The following is a 10,527-nucleotide window of genomic DNA, read 5'->3' on the forward strand; positions in this document are numbered from 1 at the left end:
CACGTCCACTGCTGTTACAGTAGACTAAACATAACGTAACATACTGTGCGTCATCTATTCTCTCTCTCCACACTTTCCTGTCTATCTGTACTATCTAATAAAAATGCATTAAAAAGAAAAGTTAAAAAATGTCAATCTTGCACCGCATAGTTGAAACTCAACACACCTGTATCATGTTGTGTATTATTTTAACATCAGTTTGACTGAATTATAAAGTGAATGCCAACCAAGTGGATTTGTCAAGAATTCTGATGAAGAGAGAGGAAGAGGGAGAGAGGGAGTTATGAGTGACATATATTTAGGTAATGTATTAGTCTAAATCTCAAAACGAGAAAAAAAGAGTTTTCTATTCAACACAGTTGGGTGCAGTTAAAAACGTTAGAGAAGCAGGCTTGTCATAGCAGAGTCACTGGTTCCAACCTGGGTCCAGCAAGGCACCTTATCCCAAACTGCTCCAGTGGAGCTGCTCAGTGGCTAGCACATCACACTGTGGTTGTACTATGCTGGGTAGCCTCCAGGTGTGAAACTATGTGAGTGTGATCAGGAGGTCCCTGTGTGTTGTCATTACATGTTCCAAGACCACGGATCTCCCTTTAAGGTATATTTACAATTAGACAGTGATAACTAGATTTTCTGGATAATTGTTTTTAAGCCCTCAGCAGAATTTATTCACTTAAAGTGACCATATGTAACTTTTAAATGTTTCTGAAACTGTGTAATGTTCCATCTGATGATCATAAATGACCTGTAACAGCAAACGAGACTAACAGTGAAAAGAATTCTATTCTTATATAGTTTTTATTAATGCCTTTGCCATTTTTTACAAGAATCGACGGAATTATTTTTGGCTGGTAGACTACAGAGCACACATTCTGATGGGTCATAGATTTTGGTGTAACACCGGAAAAGCCTGTGTTAGTGTATCCAGCCAGGTAAAGGGTAGCTGGGTAGCTGTTATTTTAGAAGTTATCTGCTGTAGTTATGGCTGATACTGGGATTAGGCCAACACAGAAAAGAAGGAAATTATACAAAGTACAACTAACGGTAAAATCTAAAAGGGAAAGTGAAAGACAACGGACGAAATCCAAGTCACACTCGGTCAGGCTTTAAACAAATGGAGACAATTACGGGATTGTAAATTATTAAATACCGACCCCGAATTGGCCCTTATGTATGTTGTATGTCTATTTCATTCATAAAATAACTTTAGATTGCGGGATTTGGTTGTATGTCAGTAGTCTACATTACATTACGTCCCACTTCCATTTAGCGCGGACGTTTAATTTTTTTAGTCCGTGTTTGTGCTTGTTACTATTTTCTTTTCACTTGTGACCCTGTACTTGTGTAAAGCTTCATTGGGTTTCATGAAATGCACTATATAAGTTATTATTACGTTGGTTGCTACGACAATGTCTTAATGCTTTGGCTCGTGACACAGTGACAGTGATACCCGGTTTAGCTCACGATACATCCAGGCTAAGTTACCATTTGCAACACTTGAAACGCAACGATGCGTCTGTAATGTATTCTCTTACTGTAAATGAAAGATTTTCTGTCTGAGAAAAACATTCATTGCTACTATATGACCTCCCAATAACACTAACTCCTAGACCTTTACGACAGCAAGTGTGGTAAAAACACTACCGCTTTTGTCCAAATGGGCTGCTGAAATCAACATAAACTGTAAGTTACATATAGCCTTTAAATGCAAAGTATTTTTTTACCAGGCAAAGATTTGATTAACTGCAAATATGATGCATGTGTCTAAATACAATTTTGATAAATCAGATTACTACAAACAATTTTAACATTTACTATGGGTCAAATGTTGCAGCAAATGTAAATGGACTGTATTTAGGCTATATAGCACTAGCGCTTTCTAGTCTTAACGACTACTCAAAGCGCTTTAACATAGTACAGGAATCATTCACAATTCACATACATTCATACACTGTGGCACTGGCTGCCATACAAGGTACTGCCATACAAAGTGCAACCTGCTCATCAAAAACATTCACACACATTTAAACTCCAATGACGCAGCCCAAGACATGGAACTGTAGGACCAGTGATTGAACCACCAACCTTTTGATTGGTAGGCGACTGCTCTACCACCTGAGCGACAGCCGGTCACCTGCCTGAGACACAAACCATCGACGCACAACATCTTCGATTTGATTCTAACATGAACATGAATTATATTTATTCCAACGAGTCCCCCAACCTATTTTCTTACCCGCTAACACAACCCACAAGTTTGCTAAATTAGCGTCCTTACCAATGGCAGCAGATCAATACGTCCTCACACCTAAATGTTACGTTCACAGTTTTAAACACGTGGCTAACATTGTTAAACGGTACCAGTTTGGTTTAGGAAGGTTGATTAAAATAAGTACATTTGTGTACATTACTGAACTTACGTACGTGGTGTAGAATGTGACGTAACTAAGTTACATACGTAACTTAACTTACAAGCAAACTAACGCACGTAAGTCAAATGAGTAAAGAGTGACTTTTGGTTTTACACAGGAAGCGAACATCGGGCTACTGGGTGAAAATCCTGTGTTTGTTTGACCCATCCATCCAACCTGACCTCCTCCCTAAGCGGACTTTCTTGCTCTTTATACTAGCAACAGTGGGGTATAATTGACATATAAGGCTGGCTCATTGGCACAGGTATCCTTTTGTAAAGCTACAGCCACAATGATAGATTGCCACACTTTGTTTCTTGCCCTTTTATGACAAAAATGAACGGTACTGAAACAGGACCACAGACAGATAGTTGGAAAGACAGTGTGATATTCTATAGATAGGGTTCAAAGTTGGCTTGTCTGAGACATATTTCGTTTTGAGTGTTAGAATGAGTGTTAATGGCAGGGAGGTAGAGACAGCTGCTGTAAATGGTTCAGACCAGACTATGTGGCTCCCCACAGTGAAGTAATGTTAATGGAATGATCCAGACTGCTGGGAAGTTATTTTAGTACGTTGAATTAAATATTCCGCTGAACTACAGTTTACAGCAGCTTGGCGGTAGGTTAATTGAATTTAAATTTGGAGAAAGTGTTTTGAGACTATAACAGCTAATTTTGCATGACAAATCTTTCAAATCGATTCTTCTGTTTTTGTTTACTCCTTACTCCTTAAAATGTCCAAATAATATGATAATAATAATACGTCCAAATGTCTTAATCGGAAAATGCTATATTACTATATTTGGAAAAAGGCCTTTTTCAGAATATCCAATATATTGTCATATTCAGAATAATAGTGGAGTATTGGTGTACATGTAAACGTACTCCCAAAATGAGTGAATAACCATTTGATTTACTGCTGCACAGTGGCCGTTTTAAACACGTGACCGGAACGTTATTAACGTAATTATGTGACAGTTCTGTTTAACGTAAAGGCCGCCGTTATAAACACGCAGTTAACGTTGTGAAACAGAACTAGTTAAGTTTAGTCAACAACAATATTTCGTTAGGGTTAGTAAAACATCAGGCATTGGCTTAAAATGAGCCACGTTTACCAAAACAAGGACGTAACAGAGGTCATTTCATCACAGCCTAAGGCCGTAAAACTCGGTTAATTTCAAAAAGGTAACGTGCGACATATGGTTTCACACGGGAGTGAAAGTCCTGTGTTTGTTTGACCTATCACCACCTCAACCTGCCTCCTTGTGCGGAATTTTGCACTCTTTTACTTTGTCAGCTCGCTTCTTCGTTTGCTCTCGTAACAACTACTACAGCCACGAGAGGTCGCCGCATAGCAAGAAACGTCAGTATGGGTCGTTGTGAGCTGCTTGCACAATAGACCTATTCTGTTGTTTTCTGGGAGTGGACTGTCTGGCTATAACTTCACAGTGATAAGTGAGAGCTTTTACATGTTTTGTTCTAAACTTCCAGTGTGGAGACATGGCTGAGAGATTGGCCTGTGCAACATGCTGCGCAGAAACATCAAGGCAACATAAGACACATTGCATTGATGTTGTTTTCATTTCTGTAATCAGCAAAGTCTTTCATTTCACAGCAGAGCTTCACCTATTAGTGGAACTACTCTTCACTTTTCTACCGCCCAAAACTTTTTGGCAATGTAATCAAAAACCTTCTTGAACACCAAAATGTTTAGGGGACTTTGCTCCCTTAAATGTTTTCTTATTTTGTCAGACGGTGAGAGCTTACCTTCAAATACTGCAGAGGTCAAACAGTTTCCTGGCTGCAGGTGTTCATTTTGTATTTTAATCCCATGGCATGTTAAAAAGTGTCCTCTAAGCTGAGCCAACATGTGTTATTCTGTCTATCAGGGACGGAGCAGCCCTCAGCATGCCTCCCATACTACAGACTGAGGGACACTGCCCCTCACTGCTCACACTAATAATCAGTCCCCTTTCACACAGAGATTTCACAATAGCGCTGCAACGAAGGTCTGCTGTTATGTCGGCTTTGTTAATTCACACAGAACCAAGCAAAGGCGGTATAATGCCACCCCAGTGTGTGATTTGACATGCCGGCATTCCGGGATCCAAACAGGCGTGGCGTGTAACACAACAACATTGGCGTATAGTGTGTGTGAGCTGGTCTACACCGTTAATCAACCACGCAAACCCCACTGGACCCACAAAACTGCCTACAAAAAGGTGTGATATTATTATATCATACATGAACATAAAGCATGAGAGAGGATACGTGTGTGTGTGTGTGTGTGTGTGTGTGTGTGTGTTTAACAGAGGCAGAGACGAGAGAACGAGAAGGTGGACAATTGCACACAATGTAGTTTTTAGTCTCGCATTGCCAGACCTATCTTCACAGCGTTGCGGAGGAATGTCTAGCAATAGGATACAGGAGCATACCCGCCTGCATAGGATAAAAAACTCTCTGGGTTGTTTGCATTTCTTTAAACCAATCACAATCGTCTTGGGCAGCGCTTAGCTCCGTACGCAGCGACAGTGGCTCTGCAAAATAGTCTCGAGAAGGCACTTGTTTAGATTGAACATTTGCACCCCACAAAAGAAAACGCCACATGCAATATTAAATGAAGTTAACTGTTCACACAATACGGTAACATGAGCTATTTCAATTAGCTGGATACATGGTTAAACCTCATTTGCCCTTACCAGGATATGGCCTTGTGTATTTTGCCCATAGCAAATCCCCACCAATAGTCCCAAAACGTCCCAGTTAGAGAGTAAATGCCATAAACATATTATTTGTAAATCTTTACAATCATTCCACGAAAGAACCACCCAGGCCTGCCTTGTTGCATGATCCAAATTTTCTTCAGAACTTTTTAGTGTGTAATATTGTCCAGTGGTTCCGGTTAATGTTGCTTCATGCGACTGGAGTTTAAAGTAAACAGCTTGTGGAAAGCGAGGAACATCCAGAGGAACTTTCGGCAGCGCCGGAACTATCCCGGACCGTCGTCAATCCAGACTATGTAGTTATTTACCTTCTGGGGCCTAATCCTTTTCTTTTTTTCCCAATATTTGGTTAGAGAGGTTTCTTTGTGTAATAATACCTGTATAACCTCAACCCTGTAATGCAGGCAGCTCTAAAGCTCACTAATTAACACGGTAGGCCTACTTGTCATTTTTAAATTTCAGTTTTTGATTAAATGACTCAGTTATATTCTCACTATATATCATATGCCAACAAGGGTGTTACAGGTCTTAAAGAGTAACTTGCAGTTAGAAATGTTAAATGGATGCATTGTTTAAAACGGCTACTTTTTCCACTGAATTTTGAATTTTTTGATTTTTTTCTGGTAAAACATATAAAATCCTGCATTAACTTTTTAAATGGTAATTTTCAGAAAATGTTAAGCATAAATTTAGGATAAAATCCACCTTGTTGCTCTTTAACATTTAAAAAAAAAATAAAAAATATGATGAAAGCATTTCTTAAGCGCTGATGTGGACTAAAACAGATGGTCACAGTGGTCTCACCCTGGGGTGCAGTGAGCGCTGGCCTTTCTGAAGCTCCTCTGGCGTAGCCTAATGTTGCTGTGTTTATGTCTGACTGTGACTGACTGGCTGAGATGACTGCCTACACACACACACGCACACACACACACACACACACACACACACACACACACACACACACATAAGGACCACAGGATGATGTGCAATCCAAAAAGCAAACAGTGAGAGAATGGGAGGAAGTGGAGGCTTTTGCTCACTTTCCTGATGGTGGGAGAGGGCGGCTGCGATTAGAAGTTTCCAACCAGTTCAAACTGCAGCTCAGTTGGAACTTTGACTTAGTGAATGCAGTTGTTGACAGTTTCCTCATGTTCATTCAGGTCAGACACTTGAAAAATGCATTATTTGTTTTATAACAAAAGGGCCTTTTTCTGTAAGCTTTTATCCATGTAAAAATGTTTGACCTTAGGTAAAACCATAGACTGTTAATATGTCATTAGAAGACTTGCGATTGAGGCCATAAACTCTCTTATTGAGGTAATATATCAAGGCAGAAGTAGGGTCATTTCCCCATAGACTTCTATAGAAACTGACTTCTTTTTGGAGCCAGTGGAGTTGCCCCCTGCTGGAAATTAGATAGAATGAAGGTTTAAGGCACTTCAGCATTGGCTTGACTTTTCAGGCCTGGAAGTTGCCGCTTGACTTAGCTTAACAGGAAGATCTGCTGAAACAAAGAGTCTACAGCCATGCTAGCAGCTCTGTAAGGCTTCACATAGGCACAATGCTGCTTTGAGTGAATTGTCAGCATGCTGCAACATGAATGTGAACATTCTAAGATGTTAATGTTTAGCAGGTACTGTCTAATGTTTGCCGTGTTTGTTATGTATGCCATGTATATTATTTTTGCGTGTTAGCGTGTCATTTTTGCTAATTATCTCTATACACAAAGTAACACTGAGGCTGATTAGAAGGTATTTAGTTTTGTAGGTATTTAAACCAAAGTATTGGACAAATTAAAATTTAGACGTGATGATGGCACAAGATAAAAAGACAGGGGGCTCCAAAATTCAGTGCATTCAAAATTCAGTGCATTCAATGCAATTAATCTTTAGGGGAAACATTGTCCTTGGGAAATTTCACAACAATCCATCCAATAGCTATTGAGTCATTTCACAAAGAAAATCACAAATTTCAACCTAAGGGTGGCACTCATTAGTCATCAGGATTCATTCTCTGGGCACCATGGATATACTGTATGTACCAAATGTCATGGTAATCCATCCAAAATCGTTAAGATATTTCAGTCTGGACCAACTAACTGACCAACATTCCTAGAACCACGCTACGAGAAGTGTGACAATATGCCATGAGGATATTCTCATAAAAAGATCATCAAATCGGGGCAGCCTCTAGCTCACCCAGTATAGCGTGCTTTGCAGCGGCCCGGGTTCGAATCCGACCTGCGGCCCTTTACTGCGTGTCATCCCCTCTCTCTCTCCCCACTTTCCTGTCCATCCACTATCTAATAAAGGGAAAAGCCCCCAAAAATAATATAAAAATTAATAAAAAAACTATGATCAAATTGACTATCAATCAAATATTTGACGTAAAATATATTGCTCTCTTTAGTAAAGATGCAAATACACTTTTAGGGTATTATAAAATGATCAAAGAAACGGTGTATTAAGCAGGGTTAGTGAATAAATAATGCAGCCTTTTAAAGCATTTCTAATTCTGTTGTTAGACTCCCATTATCATGAAAGGCACAATATCCAATTTTACCATAATGTGATATTTGCAGGATTGATGAAAAATTAAGATAAATCTATCTTTATATATGTATAAAACCAAACTAATTACTTCATTGTGTACCAAACATGTTTGGTATTGCATAATGTACACATGCACTGATGACAACAGACAGAAATTGTTTACCTTTTATTAGTAGTTTTACCATAAGGTAACAGCTGCATTGTTACTGCGTGTTAAGAATCGTAACAGAATAAAAGTTATGCGAACATGCTTTAATGGGAAATGTGTTCAATCAACAGGGTCATCATGTAATAACAGGATTTGTATAGACAGGAACTCCTCTGCAGTTACCAGACTGCCACCACTAGATGGAAGCAATGAGGTGATCTGATTGTGTTGTGACAATGGATTGTGGTTGTACTCTTGAACAAGGCTCAGCAGGTGGCAGCGTGGAGTCATACATGTCATCACAGAGGGGATGCTGTTTGTCCATAGGAGGCACTATATCCTTTACCTTCACTATTCTCTTTCTCTTACATACACACACACACACACACACACACACACACACACACACACACACACACACACACACACACACACACACGGGCAGTGTTTTGAAACAGGGTTCATTCAGGGCTTAGCTTGGCATTCTATTTTAGAACTCCACCCTTAACAGCTCTAAATGGACTTAGTGACTCCACTCCACCCCCATCCTGCTGCGGGACTGTGTGTGTGTGTGTGTGTTTATGTGTGTGCGTGTCTTTTAATGTGGGAAAGAAGAAAAGACAGCGAGAAATCTTAGGACCAAGACATGGGGAGGAAATGTAGGTCATGCTAGATAGGAGGGAGGACGAAGTGAAGAGAATGGAGATAGAGAGAGAGACAAAAGGACGGAGGAGGACAAGACACCCGGGCCTCCAAGTATCCCTCACGTGTGCTTTGGCAAATGAACAGCAGGGACAGAGAGCCATACAAAGCTTCACAGAGGGATCAAGAAAGCGAAACAGCACTGGATGATCACAAAGTGTGTTTGTGGGTGTGTATGTATGTATGTGTGTGGGTGTGTTCTGGCCAATCAACAACAACTATTACATTGCGATGCTCCCTCCCTCCTTCCTCTCTCCTTCCACAAAGAGGTGACCTAAATACTAAAGCTGAGAAACTATTGGAGAAAGCTAAAGAAACTGCTCCCTGAGTGTGTGTGGGTGGTGGTGGTGGTGGTGGTGGTGGGGGGGGGTTATGGTAAATGTTGCATCAGTCATGAAAGCCATCGTACTGCAGCCCAAAGCTTTATTCTTGCCTGTTGGCATAGCAACCACTGAGTCAAACCAGGATGATCCATGAGGGCCTGATTACCCTGTGTGTGTGTGTGTGTGTGTGTGTGTGTGTGTGTGTGTGTGTGTGTGTGTGTGCGTGCGTGCGTGCGCGTGCATGCGTGTGTGTGTGTGTGAGAGAGAGAGAAATAGATAGTAAACTCAGAGTGAGACCACTGAGTGTTTTTAATGTAGGGAATAGTGAGTAAGGGAACAGGGAGTGGTATAGGACACAGCCATTGTTTTCAGATTTTTCACAACTATGGTTGTAGGCAGTTGTTCTGGAAAATGCCCCCAAAAAATGGCAGAATTTCAAAACTCAGTCCTCCTTTTGCAGCTCTCTCCTCTCTCTTCTAAGCATCTTCCACCAGACATGCACGGTTAAATCCAGTAACCTGTACAAGTCATTCATTTTAATCATCCTGATTGTGATCCTGATGCTGTTATATAGCTGCAATTCTACGGTACTTGCCGTCCTGTTTTCTTTGCAAACTTATGGGCCTGTAAAGCCCTTTGAGATGACATTCCAGGCCCTAGCTAGCTACATAAACATAAACCTGAATTAGCCACAGATGTGAGCCTTTGGCTACGGTTAGCAGAAGGTTAAACTATTAGCAACATTTTCTCACCATCTCTGAAACGCGTTGCCCAATGATGCAAAAGAACAGTACGTCAGCTTTGAGGTCTGATTAAGTTTAAGCAGCTAAACTATTGGTTTACAATTGGTAAAAAGATCACACTCACTGTTTAAAGAAACCAACATTGGGCGCCTGGGTAGCTCACCTGGTAGAGCGTATACAGATACAGTGGCAGCGAGTCCGGCTTCAACCTTGCTACATGTCATTCCCCTTCTCTCTCCTCTTTTGTGTCTAAGCTGTCCTATCGAATAAAGGCCTAAAAAATCACACAAAAAAAGGAAACCAACATTGTTGGTAAGAGTTAGGACACAAGCTATGGTCCCCAGTGATATTTTGCCAAATCATCCACATGGATCTTCTCCATTAGACTTTAATGGCGGTTTTAACAAAATCCTACCACTATTGTTATTGTTGTTAGAGCGACAGCCATTATTTGCACAACCACAAAATAGTTAACTTGCCAGGTTAAGGTAGGTCGTTTAAAGTTATTCAACAAATGTACAGTTCCACCAGTACCATTTGGCATACTAAAGGCGAGGCATGCGTGAAACAAACTAGTTTGTATGACGATTTGTCCGATCGTATCTGAAGCTGAAACGTGATTTTGTGGACATGCATTTTAACTTCTTTATGTTAAGTTTTTTTCAACTGCAGGTCATGTTCATGTGCTGTGTATGTCTGTGTGTGTGTGTGTGGGGGGGGGAGGATCCCTCTTCAGGGAAACGCTGATGAGCCTTTGCTTTGTCAATGGGACAAAGCCCCCTTACCACACACATTAAATATTTGCATGTATTGCATATGTTGCCCGGCACCTTTGCAAGCATCTGCAGAAGCATGTTTCAGGCTTAAAATAACTCAGTGGTTCTTTGGCCCACACCTCTGCCTCTGAAAAATGCGTGCAGAGCTA

The sequence above is a fragment of the Perca flavescens genome, chromosome 9 (assembly GCF_004354835.1).
Source record: "Perca flavescens isolate YP-PL-M2 chromosome 9, PFLA_1.0, whole genome shotgun sequence".
Taxonomy (NCBI): domain Eukaryota; kingdom Metazoa; phylum Chordata; class Actinopteri; order Perciformes; family Percidae; genus Perca; species Perca flavescens.